The sequence below is a fragment of the Chinchilla lanigera genome, unplaced genomic scaffold, assembly GCF_000276665.1.
Source record: "Chinchilla lanigera isolate Chin_1 unplaced genomic scaffold, ChiLan1.0 scaffold00018, whole genome shotgun sequence".
Taxonomy (NCBI): Eukaryota; Metazoa; Chordata; class Mammalia; order Rodentia; family Chinchillidae; genus Chinchilla; species Chinchilla lanigera.
Genome location: NW_004955419.1, coordinates 20,416,429 through 20,438,076, shown reverse-complemented (window position 1 = coordinate 20,438,076; position 21,648 = coordinate 20,416,429). Strand labels below are relative to the sequence as shown.

The following is a 21,648-nucleotide window of genomic DNA, read 5'->3' as shown; positions in this document are numbered from 1 at the left end:
TCAATACAAAACACTAAAAGAATGTATTCAGATTAAAGACAACAGATGAAAACAAATAAAAGTTTCACCCTACAGAAAGGAATGAAGAACATCACAAATGTTGAATTTGCGGGGAAATATAAAGGATTATTTTCTCTCCCCTTCTGAGTAGCTTGACTGTGTGTCTCTGTGATATCCCTAAATGGAGAAATAAAACAAGGTAGCATAAATCCAAATTTCTCTAAGGATAGACAACCTGCATATGTCATATGTCCGTATTTCACATGTAATTTGCCAGTAGAGACTTTCTCCATGAAAAACCAGATAAAATTTTATCCAGTAGAGTCTTCAAACAACTTGGGGATTTTCCTGAAACAGTCCCAAAGCCCCAGTTCGTTTATGACTAGAAATTCTAAATGGGCAATATGCCAGTCCTGTCTGCTCAAAACATCCTTGTTAGAGAGCAGAGTCAAGTGGTGAAAGGATTAGAATGCAGTCTGGGAAATCATGAGAGTTAGAAGAAGGCTCAGGCCTAAGTGAGTTTTCTCCATCCACAAAGATGTGCTGGAGCAGGGTGTGTAACTTAATAAGAGTATTCAATCACGTTGCTATGTGAAGGGCAAGCCCAAACATGCTGACAATTTTGGAAAGTGCTCCAAATTTACAGGAACCTTTTGCATATGGGGAGATCTAACGTGTAGTTTTGGTGTGACTGTATAATAAATTGTTACGATCAAATGAATATTAGGTGCAATGAAAAGATCAGATTATATTGAATAAGTAGTAAATGGCATATCAGAATTTGAGGCTTATCTTAGGTGACATTTCCCAAGAAGTAGATGTTAAAATGTAAAAGCTTAGTATTCACACGTATGCCTTTTTTCATGTTGTTACTTTAAATCTATCTATATCTTTATGTTGACAGCTTGTGATTTATGAACAGCATATACTTGTGTCTTGCTTTTAAAAATTCAGACTGACAATCTCTTTCTTTTAATTGAAATGTTTTGTCCATTTATAGTTAATGAAATTATTTAAGTGTTTATCTGTAGGCTTATCATTTTTGGATTTTTTCCCCTGTTTGAGCCATCTGTTATATATCTACTTTTCCTGACTTATTTGGGTTGATTTCATTTTTCCAGTATTCTGTTCTAATGCTCCTAATATCTTTTGAGTCACACATCTTTGTATTGTTTTTAAATTACTCTGGCATTTTCATTACATATCTTTAACTTATCACAATGCACCTAATTTAATATGGTGTCAGTAATGTAAAATATAAGAGTCACTAAAAATAATTATACTTATAACTACATAGTGGTGTGACTCCCGTCATCTATTTTAGTTATGTATGTTAAAAACCCCAGTATAGGGCTGGGGATTTAGCTCAGCGGCAAAAGCGCCTGCCTGACAAGCGCAAGGTCGTGAGTTCGGTTCCTGGTACCGGAGAAAAACCAAAAAAAACAAACAAAAAAAAAAAACAAAACAAAAACCCCAGTATACAACTGTTGTTCCAAATAATCAGTTAACTTCTAAGAAAATTAAGGGGAAAGATGTACAGTGTTTTATATTTAGTGATGTAATTAGCATTTCTGATGGTCTCCATTCCTTTCTTCACACCCACATTTTTTTCTGTTGTCATTTATCTTTACTCTGAGGAAGTTATTTTAGTACTTATTTTAGTGCAATGTCTCTTAGTGACCATCTTTTCATATTGCTTATTTTAAATTGTGTTTATTTCCCCTTCCTTTATTTGGTCTGGCTAGCAGTTTTATTTTTACTTTTAAAATCAATTCTATTGAAGTGCAAATTACTTACATTAAGATGCACCTATATTAAGGTACAGTTAGAAGTTCTGATAAATTCTTGTATAACAACTACAAAACTCAAGACAGAAAGCACTTAAATTACTTGTACTTTTAAACATTTCCTGTTTACCTCCACAGTTGATCTCTTTTACTCCACATGAGCCATGGGCAATCACTGCTGTACTTGCAGACTTTTTGTCTATCCTGTTGTTTTGTATGAATTGAATTATGAACTATAGTTTTGTGCCTATCTTACTTGCACAACATAAAATTTTTGAAATTTGCCCATATTGTGTGTCTATCATTAACACAATTTCTTCCCTTTCCTGGCTGAGTAGTATTCTCTTATATGAACTTACCATAATGTGGTTTACACATTTATTGTTGATAGACATTTGGTTGCTTCCAGTTTGGCAATAAAAACTATGCATATTCATGTACAAGTATTTGCATGAAGAAATATTTTCTTTTATCTTGAAAAAAAACAATCTAGAATGGGATTATTAGGTCATATGACAAGGATATGTTTAACTTTATCAAAAATCCACCAAACAATGTTTTGAATATACAGGATTTTGCTAAGCGGCTAAGTTGCCGAGATTGGGCTCAAACTTGAATCTTCATGTCAGCCTCCCAGATTTCTGAGATTACAAGCATGCACCACCATGTCTGGTAAGAACAACCAACTTGTATTAGAAGATGGTCATACATTTTTACTGTTCCATAAAAATTTTTGAGAGTTTCAGTTTCACCACCTCCTTGAAAAATCAACACTTGGTCAATCTTTATAATTCATTTTAGAGAGTTAGTAGATGTACAATGATATCTAATGGTTTTGATCTGCAGTTCTGTAGGGATATGGCTTATGTTCTGCGGTTTTATTGACCATACACTTATGTTCTTCTGAGAAGTCTAGTGTGCATTTAGTATTTTTTTCCTTTTTTAATTGGGCTGTCTTGTTTTTATTGATTTGCAAGCATTCTTTATATAATCTGTATAAAGGTATATACATACGTATATATATTATTTTCTGCTAATCTATATGTCACTTTTAAAATTTTAACAAAAATTCCTGAAGAAAAGAATTTTTAAGTTTGAAGGAGTTTAATTAGTCAGTTTCTGCTTTATGGGTTCAAACTTTGATGCAATAGGCAAGAAATAGTTGCCTACCCTAAGCATTTGGAGTTCTATTTTTTCTTCTAAAAAAAAAACTATAATTCACTTTGTACCTATAGGTCTATGTTACTCTCAAGTCAATTTTTTATTTAAGAAGTGGAATAAGAGTTGAGATTATCTTTTATTTTTTCTACATTGTTATCCTTTTGTTGTAAAAAAAAAAGTCTTTCTCTGTGAATTAATATTGACACATTTATTGAAATCAACTCATCATAATAATGTGACTTTATTTGGATTCTATATTCGGTTCAACTGTTCTACATGTCTAACTATGCCATTATCATCTATCTCAATTACTGTGGCTATTAAGCTTTGAAATAAAGTAGCATACAAATCTAAGTATTTTGTTAAATTTATTCTTAAAAATATTCCACCTTTGGATGCTGTTGTGACATAAATTTCAGTTTCCAGTTGTTCTTTCCTACACTGAGAAATGTAATAAATTTCCTCATGTTGCTCACGATTTCTCTAAACTTATTAAAATTAATCCATTAATCCAGTAAGTGTTAGAGATGGGTTAGCATTTTCTGTGTATAAAATTTTATCACTTTTAAAGACAATTTTGTATCTTCCTTGTAAGTCTATGTGTCTCTTATTTCTCGCTCTTGTCATGTTGAATTAACAAAGAGCTTATTCAGTAGAAATGACAGTATACAGCTTGTCCTGTTTTTGTGCTAATATTTTACCTCTAAAAATAATTTCTCTTAATTTGTCATCATGTCCGTTATTCATTTTGAGAAGGTTTACGTTCATACCCAGTTTTCTGAGAGTTTATACCATGTGTGGTTAAGTTTTGTCAAATGCTTTTTTATACACATGATTAACATAATTGTATCTTTTACTAATTATGGAGGTATCAATATGATACATTACATTGTTTGATTTTCAAGTTAGATCTATTTTTCATTCCTTGGAAAATCCCATTTGACAATGATATATTGTCTTTTATATAGTCCTAGATTTTGTTATTTTAAAAAGGATTATTATTACTGCATTTATTCTCATAAGGAATATTAGTCTATAGTTTTTCTTTCTTATTATATCACTCACTCTCTGGTTTGGCTATCAAGTTAACTATGGGTACCTAAATAATTTGGGAATGTTCCTTTCTCTAGTGAAATCATGTTTTGCAAAAATTTTTTAAAAACCATATGACCTTGAATTTTTATTTGTGGGAAGTTTTAAATTAAAAATTCAAATTTTTTAGTACATATGAGGCTGTTCAGAGGACACAGTTTTTTTTGTGTATTTTTTGTTTTTCAAGAAGCTTCACCATTTCATCTAGGTTGGAATCTTGGGATACCTAGATTCTAGGGATGTTTCTGAAAAGAGAGAGTGTCTTTTCACTCCTCATTAGGTAATTTATATCCTCTTTTGCTTTTGTTTGGTTTAGCTAGAAATTTATTAAATTTGGTGAGCTTTTCAAAGACCTAGGACTTAGTTTCATGGATTTTTTTCTATTATTTTTCTGCTTTTAAATGAATTAATTCCCATTTTTATCTTCTTTACTGCTTTTGGCTTCCTTGGGGTTTAATTTGCTCTTCATTTTGTATTTTCCTAATGTGGAAGTTTAGATTATTGTTGAGATTTTCTTTTTCAAACATAAACATCTAGAAGTCTAAATTTCCCACTCTAAAACTCTTTAACCACTACAATCTTTCATTCACTTTAACTTATAGTTTTAAAATATTTAAAAATTTTTTATCTTTCTTCTTTGATCCAATTACTATTTTAAAAGTATGTGGTTTGTCAAATATTCATAGTTTTTATTGATTTGCCATTAATTTCTATTTAATACTGTGTAGCTAGAGGATATAATCTTTAAGAATTGAGCCCTTTAATATTTATTTCAATTTTTTCATAACCAAGGTTATGATCTGTCTTGGTGAACATTCTGTATACACTATAATATGTTTGATTTCCTCCATTATATGTAATTGTGGAAGTATATTTGATGGTGTCACCTGATTTAGGAATTATTCTGCTAATGATATTGCTTCTTGGTGAAGTTTTGCCTGAAAGCCCAGTTGCCTCTCTGTTTGAATCTTGGTTTCTGACTACTCACCTTAACAAGACTGTCAAGTTGCTCACACTTATACAGCAGTTTAAAAACTATCCCTGGGCAGAATTTCTAGGTAAGAGTAGGGTTCCCCTTTTCTCCCTTTTCCTATAGGTCACATTTCTGATATGCTCATTTTTACTGTCCTTTTATTCACTCTATATGTTATATTATTTTGCATTGTTCAATATCTTCCCACAGGTAATCATTTCATTGTAAGGTTATGTTCCATTTTTAGGTAAAGAAGCATGTATTACTCACTCTAGTATTGCACAACATACAATCTAACAGAGTTCATATCAAATAGAATAGAAAAATTAGCATATAAATAATCCTGATGGTCAATTTAATGACAGGCCTTTTAAGCAAATTGCTCCAAATAAAACATAAATAATAACCAAATCCAGAAATGGGCATCTGAGATGAATACACACTTCTCAGATGAAGAAGTAGAAATGGCAAGTAAATATTTGAAAAAATGTTCAACATCATTGGTCATTTGAGAAATATAAATTAAAACAACACTGAGATCATATCTCACCTCAAAAAGAATGGCGATCATCAAGAAATCAACTAATAACAAATGCTGGCAGGGCTGTGGGGAAAAAGGAACCCTTCTCCATTTTTGGTGGGAGTGTAGACTGATAAAACCATTGTGGAAATCAGTGTGCAGATTCCTCACAAAACTAGGATTAGAGGTCCCATTCGACCCAGCTATTCCCCTCCTGGGTATTTGCCCAGAAGAAATGAAAACATCATGCCACAGCAATATATGTGCACCCATGTTCATAGCAACATAATTTGTAATAGCTAAATCTTGGAAACAGCCCAAATACCCATCAACTGAGGAATGGATAAAAAAAGATGTGCTTTTTTGTACAATGGAGTACCAATCAGCTATAAAGAAAGATAAACTTGAGGCTTTTATAGGTAAATGGATGCAACTAGAGACCATACTAATAAGTGAAATAAATCAGACTCATATGTGTGAACATTGTATTGTCTCCCTACTGTAAGAAACTGAAAGAGTGAATAAGATCCAAAAGGTACAATAGATATAGTATAAGGGAAAGAAACTGCTCAAAAGCAAAGAACAACTGGACAATTTAAGCTACCAGTTCATCAAGCCCATGACTTCTTTTTAATAAGCTCTTTATTTTGATTCATCTCAGAGATAGCTCAACTATAACTGCATATAACTTTTCAAGAATGATAAATAAGAAAAATATTTTCTGTGGCCTTGCTTCTTTGATAGCATCTTGCTACAGCTTTCATGCAATGTGATAGCTTGTCTGGGCGACAGACTCACTCCATAATTGTACAGATGTTTCACTACTGTTATAATACATAAGGTCTTGAGATAGACTGGTATTTATTCTGTTTTGTGTGATCTTTTATTTGAACAAATATTTGTGGAATCATTTCCTTTACCTGAAATTTTACAAGATCCCAAGTATATGTCTGCATATTGATTTCAATAACTGCCTAATGACCATTCATTTAATTTAATCTAGGGGAGACATCAGTATACATTTTCTTTCCAGAGCCAGATAGTCACAACTGTTCAGATTTCCCAGCGTACATCTCTCTTCAGATTACCATCGCCTTCTGGTTCAGGTTGGGAGAAGAATAAACAAACTGAGAGGGAATCTACGGCCTTGAAATCTGAGGAGAAATAATTGTCATTAGAACCTGCAGATGATACTAACAGCTAAGGTCTGATAGGTAAGCAGGAGCAGCTGTCATGGAGGAGAGGGCATCCAAGTACGTTTGGAAAATCAAAGGACTACAACAAACTCCAAGGAAGATTTGAAAAACTGTGGGTTGGAGGATAGAAAACAGGGAATAAGACAAAGGTCCAATCGGGTGGATGGAGTGAGGGGTTGAGTCTGAAATACTAGTTCTTAGATGAGGCTGTTATGGTTTGTGTCTAGATGTCCCCCCAAAGCCTCATGCAGTCATGGGGGACAAGTTTTTTTGGAGGTAGCTGAATCTAGAGTTTGTGACTGATTAATAGTGCAATGCTTGAATTAAGAGTGCTGGGATTAAGGGTGGTTGATTTCTGGATCACTCCACTGATGGAGTTAGTGTAATTTGTACTACTTGAATTTCTCTCTTGACTTGCTGGAAATACTTGACTTGCCTGTAAAGTGTCCATCCTTGAGTATATGCTGACATGCCTAGCCACCTTTGTGAGAGCTCTGCTGTTCATAACTTAAAGGAGTACTCCTGGGTTGATGAGCTCATTGTCCTTCATCCATAACTCCATGACTTGAGCAAGAAATGGGAGGAGGAAGCTTTCCTACCTTGGCAGCTAAGGAAACTTGGTTAATATAGAGGTAAAATGAAGCAGAAGCCACCTGGAGTGCTCAGCCAGCACATGGCCAACACATAGCATTCTGAGAAGTGCCTGGGGAGTGGACTTTGCACAATTTTACCTTTTTAATTATTGTTATGGAAGTTTATTTAATCTATCATTTTAATTTAATCTATCATTTACAACAGAAAATAAATAAAAATGACAAAAAATCCCCACAGAAAGCTAATAACTTGCTGGTTATAGAGAAGAATATAAAGTATACATGGTAATCAAACTAAGCAAGGCTCACCGTAGTACAGTACTACTACTTAACATGAAGTAAGACAATGTACATACATTTTACTGATAGGCTGTATGAACTACAATGATAATTCAATCCCTATGAACTGTTTTTGTGTGAATAAATTGACAAATATAAAGCAAACACTGTGTGAAATGTAAGAAAATATAGACATAAATATATTGTAACTTTAATGATAAAGTGCATATTGCCAGAAAGACATACATATCCTGGACCTATAAGCATCAAAACATACAAAGACAGTGAAAGTTGATCAAATGGCCCAGATGCTTTGCACAAGTATATAAGTGCTTAACACCTTACGAGTGGTCTGTTTTTTAATTTATTGGTTTTAAAGGCTTTGGTGGTCTGGGCAAGAGCAGTTCTAGTTAAGTTCTGGGAACAAAAATTGAGTTTTCTAATTGTCATCAGAATGGGAGGGTGGCCAATTTATGCAACTGTGAGGGGAAGGCGAGGAGCTCATGAGTTGAGTAGGTAAGAGAATTGATACCTGAGTATGTTTTCTGTACTGAGGGAATCTGAGAAGAGCATAGCAGATAGAAACCTTCCCTGTGGAAATAAGAAGGAATGGAACCAAAGAGACCATCTGTTCTGTACGAATGCCCCAGTCAGAAGGAGGAATCTTTCATAGTCTAGAGAGCAAAGGGTGGGTGAAGATGGAGAAAACACTGGAAGGGTGACCTGAAAACTTGAAAGAAGGCCTGCTTGGTGGTTTCTTCCTCGTTGGTCCTAACTCTTCCTCTTATCATTGCATAAATCAAACCAAGTATCACTCATGACAGTCATTGCAGCCATGCTTGAAGATAATTACTATGTCCCCTCTGAGATCCAATTCATTGTTCTATACACCCAGGTCATTTAATTATTTATTAGGGTTTCAAATTTTATCCCAATTTCTAAGGCAACAAATGATAATCAAAGTAGTATTATTGATCTCTAAAGAGATAAGTACCTAGAGATATCAATAGATTAATGAAACTTGCTGTTTTTCTTTTTCTAGAGAAAAAAAAGAGTAGATTCCAAAAACAAGAGAATGATGTTTATTATTCTTCAGCAACACATAACACAAGTTACTAGGGTGAAGGTTAAAAATGATAGAAAAGAATGTAAGGTTCAAAAAGCCAATGTAGGTTTGCTGAGAACCAACCAAGCAAACTAAACAACACTAGGATAGCGCTCTTGGGTTCATGTATCTGTTTAAGGTTTACACTACATGACCTCTAGCATGTAACACTACTTTTTTTCCCTCACAGAATTCAATCATCCCCTGACTCCTACACACTCTCTATCACTGTAGTTTCCCTATTACCTTTTTAGCTGATTCTTCTTAATTTACTTGTTTCTTTGATGATCTCCTTTCCTTCATGTTCTTTTAAATTACTGTTTCTTTGAAGGTACTATGAAAACCTTCAGATGTCAAGTTACCTGGAGTAAATGTCAAAATTACCTGGAGCGCTAGTTAAAATACAAATGCCTGGCCCACCCAACATCCTCAGAATTGCTATCTCAGGCAGTGGGTCCTGAGTCTCCAAGTGGAATATACTGCTACACAGGCAATTCTTATGTGCATTGATATTTGTGACACAGCTTTAAGTGCCCACAATCCCCATTCATCCTCATAGTCACAACCAGAGCTCACTTCTGTCTGAGAGAGTTGTTTTCAAACTACAGAAACAAACACTGGATCCCTTTGGACAGCTTCATGTGGCGGCACAGAAGAATCAGTCTATAAATCAACAAGCAAAACCGTAGTCATCATCTCCCCTTTTCTCTTTCAGAGTTAAGTTAATATATATGTCTTGGTATCTATATCTAAAGGTGGTGGTTGGCCATAACATCTTTTTTGTCTCTCTATTATTCTTCAGTAGTATCTTCAAGCAAGGTTTGCATTCTACCTCTTTAGTATATATTACTTTTCTCCTTTCCATTGGCTTGATTTACGCCTTCTCATTTATTAAATGGGTGGTAGACTCAGTCCTCTTTCTTAGTCTTCTTTCTCTACTTTTAAACCATTTTCTACCAAAAATAAGCTTTCCAAAAGGTTCATGTGTTCGGGTCATTCCTCTCCCTCAAACGCTTGGTTTGCATTACATCATGTACAGAAATGAGCTCAAACCTCAGCTTTAAGATATGCCGTTGGGCACCATATAGAAACACTTCCTGCCACCTACCTCATCTTTGGACATTGACATATTCTGATTTCCCAAAGGTATTAAGCTTTCCTGTGTTTTTATTTTTTAAAAAATTTCTTACAAATGATTTTCTTCTCCTGGAGTGTGCTTTCTATACTTTTTTCTTCAATCAATCTTACTATTCATTACTGAGGTTAAGACGTCTTTCCTGAGTTTATAGCTAATATAAGTTAGAGATCTGCCTTTTATGAAGAATCTTACGCTCAGCTCTACCACTGAATTTAGTAAGCTGCATTATGGTATTCTGTTCATTTTATCATGTTTCCCACAGAATAATTTTTTTGAATGTAAGATAAGATGTAGGTGAAGTTAAGTGGATCTTTAAGCTTATACATTTCTCAACTTCAACAAAGTACGTAACTGTATTAAGAGAATAAGATAAGGAAAGAACATCAGGTAGACTTGTAAGTCTATTTAACCAAAGCTTGATGATATATTGATTAACCACTTGATATTATATTTGTAGCAGAATGAAACAAATTTTTCTTTTTGTTGTTTTCTTTCAATATTTTTATCAGTACTGTATATAAAGACAAAGCCTACATCATTATCAGAACTACACATCATACAATGTTGGGAGTGAGTCTAAAACCATCCATGTAAAGCTTGTTTAAATGACTCAGCAGACAGGAATATTGACAGGCAATCCAACAAAAATTAAGCAACCATAAATAAACTCCAGATTTTAGCTTCGAGTCTATTTCACAAAAATAGATGAGTGGATTTGTTTTGTTATCAGCTCATATGATATAGATTTAGGTATGTTTGTTTATTAGAAACACAAAAATATTCATCAGTATGAGTGATTATAACATAGATAAATTGAATGAAGCAATATCAATCCCAACTAACACAGTATCTGAGTTTGATATTGATTTGAAGTAGTGCTGTGATTTGGATAAAGGCTTTGTGAGAGCTCCTTAAGTCATTGGGGGAGTGTCCTTGAAGTGGACTGTGGAACCCCATCTTTTTCCTCTTTCCTTTTGCTCTCTGGTTCATGATATAAATAGGCTTGTTTCACCACATGCTACTGCCATGATGTGTTGCCTCATCCAGTTGGCCCAAATAGTTGAGACCAACTGATCATGAACTGGAAACTCCAAATCTGTGAATCAAAATAGAACTTCTTTGTAATTTAATCATTTCTGGTACTTCAGTATAGTGACATAAAGCAAACTAACCCAAGTGTTATGACCACTTCTAGTTCTGACTGATGCATTAGAAGAGGGACCCTGAGCAAATAGAGCATGTACTCAAGAAAAAGGAATCTAGGTAGATACAGTAGATAAGTATTATTTTATGGGGAGGTGCAAAGATGTAATTGTTAAGAGCCATTGAATAGTTTGTTTACTTACTTATTCAACAAGTATTTGTTGAACACCTTCGTATGTTCCAGGTATGAGTCTCAGATCAAGGGACAAAGTGGTGGATAAACCACTCTATTCCAGCTCTCATGTGATACAGGTTATTTGGTGAAGAAGGAAAAGGAAAATGAAAACCAATTAAGGAAGTGAATGAACAATATCATTTGAAATACTTATATTATTAACTTTTAAAAGTCAATTCAAAGTGATTATGGGCACTTTGTATCGGGTGTGCTGGGATATCAAGAGAGTGTCCAAGAAGACACTTGGGCTAAAATTTTAATGTTTTGAAGGAGAATTTAGCAATGTAAGTATTTAGGGACAGAGTGTCTGGGGTAGAGAGAAGACCAAGTGCCAAAGCCCTCAGAGTGGGAGTGGGCTGTGTGCGTCTGAAGAACAGGAAGAAAGCATATGTGCTTCCCTGTGCTGAGCTTGGGGAAAACTTCCAGATGAAATTGGAAAGAAAGATGGGTAAGTGATTTTTGTAGGGCACTATTGGCTAATGTAATAGTTTTAAATGATAAGTCCTTCCAAGAACTACAATATAGTGAAATTAGTGGATCATTTTATGACAGGGAAGGGTCACTCTGGCTGACGTTCAGAGAAGGTGTCAAGAGGAGCAAAACTGAACATATGGAGGGCAGTTAGGAACTTATATTGCACGGGTATGAGTAAGGGATTTTAAAGCTTCAATAAAAATTGAAGCAGTTGATATCGAAAAAAGAAAATAGATTTTGGGTACATTTTGGAGCTACAGAAAAATAGGTTTGGTTACCAATTGGATGGTGTATGTGTGGGACCAATAAAAGAATTGAAGTGTGAGTGCAGTACTTAGTCTTGAGCAACTGAATAAAGAAACATATTCTGGAGTGAGAATTGAGAATATAGTTTAGGTCATGTTAACTTAAGCTAAAAATCTATTCTAGACTCCAATAAAGATGTTAAGTAGGCAATCACATGTAAACATTAGAATCTCTGTAGAAAAAAAAGTTACTGCTGAGTGCTTAGGTCTAAGTTCAAGATGGATTACAAAATATCTGTGTGACTTTTAGCAGAAGTTCCCTGGTAAGACCTTGACTTCAAATTTGAAAAAAATGGGAAGAATAATCATGCTCATTTTATGTGTATGTAAAATGCTGAAAGTAGATACTGAAAAAACATTGCCACCATGACTTCTGGAAGGTAAGCTTTTGTGGTACACTATTTATTTTATTAGTAAGAACACTTTCGTTTGCAAGTTGCAAATATGATAAGAGCTCATTGGGTCAGAACACTCTACAGTGACTTAAGAAATCAAGAGGGACCCAGTTCTTTTCATCTTTTTGCTGTGGTTCTTCTCAGTGTATCCACATATTCTTGATTACAGCAACTAAATGATAATACCTGGTGGAGGGAGCAGATCTGTGTATTTTTCATCCTTCTCTCTTTTCTTTCATCAATCTTTTACTTTGAAAAATTTCAATGGCCCAAGAAAATTGAAAGAATAATCTTTCCAATCCACTTGCTGACATTATACCATTTTATTCTAAGTACCTTAATATCTCCAAAGAATAAGGAAATATCCCACATTAGGACTGTACAGTCATCAGATTTGAGGATATTAACAGTTAATCTATAATGTCATTTCAATCTAGTGCCCATTCGAGTTTTCTGTTGGCTCCCAGTTATGGCTTTACATCTATGTTTCAAATCTAGGACCCACTGCATTCATTTATGTCTCTATAGTCTCTTTTCATCTAGAAATCTGATACCTTATTTTTCACCATATCAATGCTTTGAAGAGTTCAGGCTTTGTAACATGTATGGTGTTCTGGATTTATCTGATGGTTACCTTATAATACCTTAACTTTTTTCTCCATTCACCATATAACCAGAATCTAGATATTAGGTCTAGCATCTCAGGTAGATTTAACCTTTCTTCAGCAGGATGACTTCATGGGTATTGCTAGGTACTGGATGTCATAGCATAGTGATCTGGCCATAATATCAGGCTCTTCTGTTATTGATGCTGATAAGCTTTACCCCCCAGTTGAGCTAGTGGCAGTCATATCTCTGTTATAGTGGCCTGTATTCCCTTCAGAGCTCGGTAATTTATCTGGTGACGGGAGTTGTGCTTTACCACTATGATGTTTTACCACCCATTGTTGATTCTGACTTAAACTGTCACGCTGAGAGTTAAAAAATATTAATTCTCTACTTTCATCATTCCTTTATGTTTATTAATGTGTATTATTCTGTAGACAAGATTATTCATCCTTTTACTTAAGTGTTACTGTGGATTTCTACATTTATTTCAAATTCAATATGACATTTATAGCAATTACTCAGTATGATGTTTAGACTGTCCCAAATTTTGCCAGTAAGAGCATCTTCAAGCTTGCCCCTGCGTTTTTAACATTGTGCTGTTAGTTTTGGCTTTAGCAGAATAAGGTATCTAATATTAATTTTATACTTCTCTATCTCACACATAGAATTAGCCATATATGAGGGAAGCTATCATTGCTTTAAGTGTGGACAGGCATTTAGAAACCAAAATATGTCATTCAATGTGCTTTTTTGGAGGTGCCCTGTCATTCTTTCTACCCTCTTGTAGGAGAAATAGCTGGATATATATACATACACACACAATGCATATATAATATATATACACATACATATATAACCTGTATAATAAGTTCATGGATATCTTTCCAGTTAAAATCTAACTTTGCATTGTCTTATTTTGCTTCTTGTATATATTTTCCCCTTAAAATGAAGGAAATGTTAATGCAAATATGTATCAAAGAAATTGTTAAGCATACAAAAATAACTTAAGAACTGTAGTACCAGCATCACTATAAAAACCTACTCAGTAAATTTTAATATAATTTTTGTAATAAATACCATTAAGGGTGTATAATCAGAAGGGAATGTTAATGAGTTATATGCTGTGAAGATTGTGGTTATGTTATCACTTGGGTATGGAGATGTGCTCAGTGGTTTCATGTCCCATTTTGGAGCAAAGAAACAATTCCTAGGAAATATAGGGTGACCTCTTCCATGTCTCACTGGCAAGGAAATGGGATTTTTGAGTTTGGCTTTGACTCACTGGTGATTATTTCTGAGTCAGATGGAGGAGAGAGAAAAACCAAGACAAAATCTGGGCTCTATCAGCAGAAAGAATGGAAAAGTCTGTTTGCCAGCATCACTGTGTGCTACATCTATTACTGCGATAATCGTTACAAATTTCTAGGCCAGTTCATTAGGTACATGCATATATACTTTTATGCTAATATGTGAAAACTGTGTAAATCCCCAATAATGGCATAGCTGTGGAAAGGATGGTTTTTTGAATGTTGCTAATAGCTATGTAAATATGAATTATTATTGCAAAACTCACCTTGACAGGATATTTTATGGTTTGTCTTCAGAAACTTAATACCTTTGAACTTGTCATGTGCAAAGAATCCAAATAATTCAAACAACTTAGATGTCCACGCGGTAAAATGGTTAATTAAATCATAGTGCAGTTGCTTGATGGAAGTATAACTTCATAAAAAATAAATACAACTACTATGGGAATCAATTGGAGATTTATTAAAAAACTAAAGCTATAAATTTCATGTGACTCAGCCATTCCTTTTCTAGGTATCCTCCCCCAAAGATAAAAGACCTTATATTACAGTGATGTATGCATACTCATATTTGTAGCAGCAAATTTAATATTAGCTAAATCTTGGAATGGCCTATATGTCCATCAGGGGATAACTGGGTACAGAAAATGTATTTATACACAATGGAGTACTACTCTGCCATAAAGAAGGATAAACTTGAGTCATTTGTAGGAAAATGGATGCATCTTGACACTATAATATTAAGTGAAATATGTCAGATACTCAAACTTAAATATCAAGTGGTTTCTCTCTTATGTGATACCCAAAATATAAATAAAGAGGAAAACAAAAGAGAGACAGTAAGACATAGGGAGATAGATCTTTGTCAAATAAGAATGGGAACAAGAGAGGGAGGGAGGAAGTAGGGTGGAAATGCATCAAAAAAATAAAGTAATTAAGGTGAAATATGTACATGTGCAACTCCCTACAAGAAATGTAAATATTATATACTTCAAATGTATAATAAAAAGTAAAAAAGAATAAAATTTAAAATAAAATATAGTAATAATTATGAAAACCACATAGTAGCCATGTAGTAGGTAAAATGTTTATAAAACTTGGTGGGAAAAAAGAATATAAATGAATGTCTACATGATGATTATAATTTAAGAATTATATCTGGCAAAGGCTCAGAGAACGAAAAGAAGGAATTCAGTTTGTTGGGGACTGGTGGACAGTAGACTGTAAATAAATTTTCTAATTTATTTAGGATTTTGTTAATGTTGGTCAACTAAATACAAAACAATGGTGCAAAATTATTTTTTCATGTTCTGAAGTTAGCTAGGTTGATCTGAGCTCTCAGAAGAATCTATACCCTTTTGAGAAAATTCTCATTGTATCTGCAAGCACTTTTGTAGCCTACCTAGCCCCATCAACTTGGAAAGTATAAGTCAGATTCCGCAATTACCCTAACAGAATGTCAATTGTGCCACTGGAATGTCTCATATCAAAAGCCGATGGAATTCGCTTCGTTCAGCCACACAGAATAAATGCACCCTTGGCGCTGCCAGAAAGCTCAGTCTGGAATTGATTGCTGTAGTTCTCTCCCGGAGCACAGTTGAGTTGATTGCTTTCTGAGTTCTCTGAAGGATTTACTGCGCATGTGCCTACGGGGCTGTCTGTGTCCCGGGATGGGGCAGCACCTCATATCTGGGGGCATGGAATGGAAGGGTCTTTTGGAGGGGCGAATCCACACTTAGAAATTCAGTGCCAAGAGTTGAAACTTAGAATTTGGAACACATGAGAAAGGGAAGGAACTAGAAGTAAATATTCAGACATCCAAAATAAAAGGTCAGGTAATGGAAACAGAACTCAGTAGAAAATGAGTTTCTCAGAGTATGCGTGTAAGGATACTTACGTAGGTCTTGGCCAGAGCAGGGATAGCCTCTGGAAAATCCTACCTCAGTATAGATAAGTAATGGAGTCCTCGGGTTTTTCTGCTCAAGGAAAAGTATATACTTTTGGTTTATATTGGCTTTGCTCATTTAGAATGGCCTTTCCTGAGTAGCAATTTCACATTTTTTCCTTTTCTTTAATAAAGAATCTCTAGGAAAAATTGCTATGTGAAGACTACTGCTTTCTCTTCTGTAGAGCCACTTTGAAGCCACCGTCTGTTGTTTTACTCAACAAAGGGGTGATGAATTCTGAATTCTTACAGCTATGTGATGAAAGCTTTTTAGAATTCTTTTCAGAATACAGTGTCAGGAAAACAAATCTCTTCTTTGTACATCATGGTGAAAACCATGGAACTATGGCCTTAATTCTTTTTTTGCTTGAGGACCCAGAAGCTCACCACTAAATGTAAAGTCTACATACTTTTCTTACTCTCGGCGTCAGGATTAATCTCCTGTGCTGTCTTTGTCATCATTTATGTATATTTGGACTATTTAATTTACATATGTATTCTTTACTGAGTCACATCAAATTTAAAAGGGGGTATAGATTATTTGTAAATAAACATCTGATGTGAAAACTGAAGACAACAATTTGGTAGAGGAAGGAGAGAGGTTTAGTTATCTTGCAGGCATAAGTTTAAATTGCTGCTCCTCTATTTTTGAGCCTATTCCTGGCCTTCATTAATACTCATGTCTTCATTTGCTAAGTGGAGAGTGTTGATCAGATAAAAAATCCAGAATACATCTGTGTAAATTAAAAATTGTTCTCTCCCTTCCTCATCATTTTGACCTGGAAAAGGAGACTTAAAGTAGACACATATTTCATATACAGGAAGGACTGTCATGGTCCAAAGAAAAAGCAGAGATAGGATTGGTAGATGAATATAATAAATCAGATACACAAATCTCAATATTGCCTGGATTCTCTCATGTGAGAAACCCAAAATATAAAAAAGAACAAAATAAAAGGTAGATAATGGGAAATAGAGAGATAGATCCTTTGCAAAAGGGTTAGGGACCAAGAGATGTGGCAAGGAGGGAGTTACATGTACCAACCCGCCTCAAGGACTCTAATCATTACGTACTGCAAAAGTGTACTAAAAAATTGAAAATGCTTTATTCAATTCTAAAAAAAAAATGTGGATTCCAGGAAGGGTCAATTTTCTTACTTATTAGGTCATTCTAGATTCTCATCGCACAAGTAGTGAGCAAATCTAGTTGAGTGACCTCAAGGTATTTGAAACCAAATTAGGATACTGGATGGAATACTGTCCCAAGTGCCATAAGAAGCTCTGCCCTGCCCTTAGCTGCTCTGATTAAGCTACCTTGAACCTCCTCAAACCTGCTCTTAGCAACTAAACTGACCATGTCAAACCCTGATCTCACTAAGCACATGAAAAACAGTTTAGAAAGTAAACTGAAGATTCTGGGGATCCCTTTTGATGTTTTCAGAGTTGGTTTCTCTGATTTCCTACAGGCTGTGTAGAATCCATGAAGACCTTAACCAAAAAGAAGGAACCTAGAGTTAGAAGTAAAAATTTTTCTTCAGACTAACTTAGTGTTGTCTATAAATAAACTGATTTCTGATTATAAGTAACAAACCTTCCACAATTTTTCCTTGAAACTTTACTGAATCCATTTATCCATTCTAACAGTGTTTCGGTAGAGTCTTCAGGGTTTTTTATACGTAAAATTATGCCATAAGTAAGGACAATTTCGTTTCTCTTTTTTCCCTATTTGATGCTTTCAAATTATTATTTTTGTCTAAGAATTCTACCTAGGACTTCTAGTACTATATTGAACAGAAGTGGTGGGAGTTGATATCCTTATCTTACTCCCGATTTTAGAGGAAAAATCTTCAACTGTTCGCCCAAATATGAAGTTAACAGTCAGCTATGCATATTTTGCCTCTATTATATAGAAATGCATCTTTCTATATCTAATTTATTGTGAACTTTTTTATCATGAACAGATGTTAAATTTTACCACATGCTTCCTGTGTGTCTAGTGACATGATCACATAGCTTTTGTCTTTTATTCTGTTAATGTGGTGAACCACCATTGTTGATTTGCATATATTGAAACACCCTTATATCCCAGGAATAAATCCTACAGGATTGCAGTGAATGATCCTTTTAGTGTATTCCTGACTATAATTTTATAGTCTAGTCACGTGTCAATTAACAATGAGGCATTCTGAGAAATTCGTTGTTGGTGGTTTTTTCTCACTGTGTAAACACCACACAGAATACTTACACAGACTAAGGTGACTACAGTGTCACTTGGTAATACAATCTTAAGGAACAACCACCATACGTGTGCTCCATCATTGAACAAAATTTCATTATGCAACCCAGGATTGTGGGCTTTTAAAAAATATTTTTGTCTTTATAGTCCTAAATAATACTGACCTTTAATGTCCTTTTCTGGTAGTGTCAGCCTGGCTTTGATATCAAGGAAACACTGGCCTTGTAAAATGTATCTGGAAGTACTCCCTCCTGTTGAACTTTTTGGAAATTTTGAGGAGAATTGGTATTAGTCCTTCCTTAAATATTTAGCTATAAAATCATCTGTTTCTGAACTTTCCTTGATGGTAGTCTTTTAATTGGGATTCAATCTCCTTGCAAGTTATTGGTCTGTTCAGATTTCTGAGTTTTTCATAATTCAGTCATGATGGGTGTGTTTCTCAAGGAACTTATCTCTTTCTTGTAGGTTTTCCAATATTTTTGTGTACAAGTGTTTGCAGTACTCTCATAGGATCTATTTTATTTCTGAGTTATCAGTTATAAAGTCTTCTCTTTCATCCCTCATTTTCCTTAGGTCTCTTCTTTTTTTTGCTTTAGGGAGTCTAGCTAAAGATTTGTCATGATTTTTTAAAGGATTTCTAAAAGCCAACTCTTAGTTTCCTTAATTTTTGAGTCACTTTTCTAATCATTACTTCATTTATTTCTGCTTTGGTTTTCAGTATGTAATTTTTATTTTTAAATTTTAAATTGAAAAGTTATAGCTGTACATATTTATGAGGTACAAAGTGATGCCATGATCACATTCTACCTATTTCTCCCAGATATTCTGATTCAAACTTTGTGGGTAAACCTTGTTCTTTTCCTTACTATCAGGTTAAACCAATAACCAAGGTATGTCTAGTCTTCTTTTGAAATATTTTCACACCCACATTTTTTCTCACAGGTTGGCCCAATGAATTTAGGTACTGGGATCACACATTACTTCTTTCAAATCCCAGTTCTAAGCTTTTCTACCTAGAGGGACTTAGGCAGCTACTTAACTACCATGATCCTCTGCTGATAACTGTAAAATACTCTCACTCACAGTTGTTACATAGATTGAACAAAAGAATTATGTAATTCACCTGGCATAGGGCTGAGTGTATAACATTTGCTTAATAAATCTTAGTTTGTTTTCTTCCTTCTTAACTTATCTGAGAGTTTCTCTAATACCTTTCATTAAGGAATCAATTACATATTATTCTAAAGTATTCATGGAAGTATCTTACTTTAGCTTTGATGACTGTAAAATTTTTCTCCCAACTAACTGTAAGTTCTTTTTATTCCGTCAGTCAGATAGGTAGAAAATATTGGGAAAGGAAGGAGACCAATTAGGTGATTGTCATAATAGGCCATGTGAGATAAAAGCAAATTTCTGAAGTAGAATAGTGACAAAAGAAAAGGAAAACCTGGGGGATAATCAGGTGTAAGATTTTGGACAGGAAAGAGCTCTTGGAGGTTGGCCATCAAGAATTACCAGGGTCTGGCTTTCCAGGAGTTAGAAGGGAAGGAGTGGTCAAACATAATACCAATATTCTGAGTGAAGAATTCTTGTGAGCTTATGTTCTGCCGGTGAGAGGCATGGAAGACTACAAATTGGAGGGCTTTGGGAAGGAAAATGAGTTAAGTTTTAAAAGTTTTCAGTTTGAGGTGTTTTTAGGACATTCAAAAGGAGATATAGAAATGTTAGCGAGAAATTTGGCACAAGATACCAAGACAGAAACGAAACATGTAGCCAGAATTTATCCTAGAAACACTGTGGAGATAGAAATTTCAGGCAAAGAAAACAAATGTGCAGAAGCCTAAAGGTTAAATAAAAGTGTTGTGCTCTGGTTTTCTGCAAGTAGTGTGATAAGACTAGGGCAGGGTGTATGGGGCACAAGGCAGAAGAAGCCGAGACTGGGATTGTAGGACACAGCTAGGATATGTATGAATATGTTGTGTGCAAAAGAAAGGATTCCAGAGTTTATCATGTAGGTGCTGGAAGGTTACTCAACATGCATGTGAGCTCAGCTGAGCCGTTACTCTACAGAAGATTTGTAAGTAGATTTTAAAAGCCCAAAGATTTGAGTTCACACATTCACTTGTGTGTGAAGTTTTCTGGATTTTGATAGCTGAAATTACACATCCAGACAAGTTCTTCCTTGTTAGGCTCAGTTAAGTTTTCTGCCCTGGATACAAAGCCTTTAGTCTTCTACTTCTGCTCCTACTCCTCTTTTGCCTTCTTCTCCTTCTAAAAGAGACCAGAAAGAAGATGACTTTTCTTAGGCTCAACACCTCATCAAACCCTCAACCTAGATTCTGAAGGAGGAGAATTAATTTTCAAAGTCATCCAAAGGCTATTCTACAAGTGCTGCTGCCAGAAGAGTAAATCTACCAACTTCCTGGTGTTAAGTATCAGTGGGGAGGTAGTGGAGGATTTCTGCAGGAAGAGACAGTTATGGATTCCTCTTCACATGAGAATTCTCTGGCACAAATCCTGGAGTTCCCATTTCTTAGGGCCACCTCCTCCTTGGTTGTAGTTGCACTTGATAGAATGATTCTATAATGAGAAGCAGCATGACATTGCCATCTTATATCTCTGACCTGAATGTGAATGTGTTACCAACAGCAAGGAAACTGGGAGATGAAAACAGGAAGGATTCTATTATCAGGCCTACATGCCCTCTATTGCTGCGCTAGGAATGCCTTATTGACATTCCTATTCACGTCCAACCCCAGCGTAATTAATCACTGGTGCATTTGCTATCCCAGGCTACAAAGATATGTCTTGAAGCCTTTTCAAGTTTCTTCCAAGCTTCTTGCCTTGGCATTTTCCCAAGCTGCTTCTTGAAGAACGGCAAGCTGGTATTTGGAACATATGGCGATGGTCTGTTTGTGTGTTCATTAAATCAAGATCCCAATGAAAAGAAAGCAGAAAGCTTTCTGTCCTTTAAATGAAATTGTCAATCCAGATATCTGCTGCCTTTCCCAAGTCCTGGTCTGAAATGCCTGGCAAGTAGGGCTGTGTTATAATGACAAATTAATTCATATCAGACTTTGATCACAGCCTGGAAGTTTTCTGACATCAATTTTCAGTAGTTGCATTTAGAAAATCAGAAGTCACTCTGATGCCTC

At 34.9% G+C, this 21,648-nt stretch overlaps 1 long non-coding RNA gene across 1 annotated transcript; it reads right to left on the bottom strand.

Moving 5' to 3' along the window:
* Positions 1 to 10,524: 10,524 nt before the first annotated feature.
* LOC102026870 lies at positions 10,525 to 16,449 on the bottom strand. Its single transcript, XR_260647.1, has 4 exons — positions 16,210 to 16,449; positions 14,579 to 14,727; positions 11,191 to 11,285; positions 10,525 to 10,940 (listed from the first exon to the last, which is right to left on the bottom strand). It is a non-coding gene; the product is annotated as an uncharacterized LOC102026870 (long non-coding RNA).
* Between the last annotated feature and the right edge of the window lie 5,199 nt (positions 16,450 to 21,648).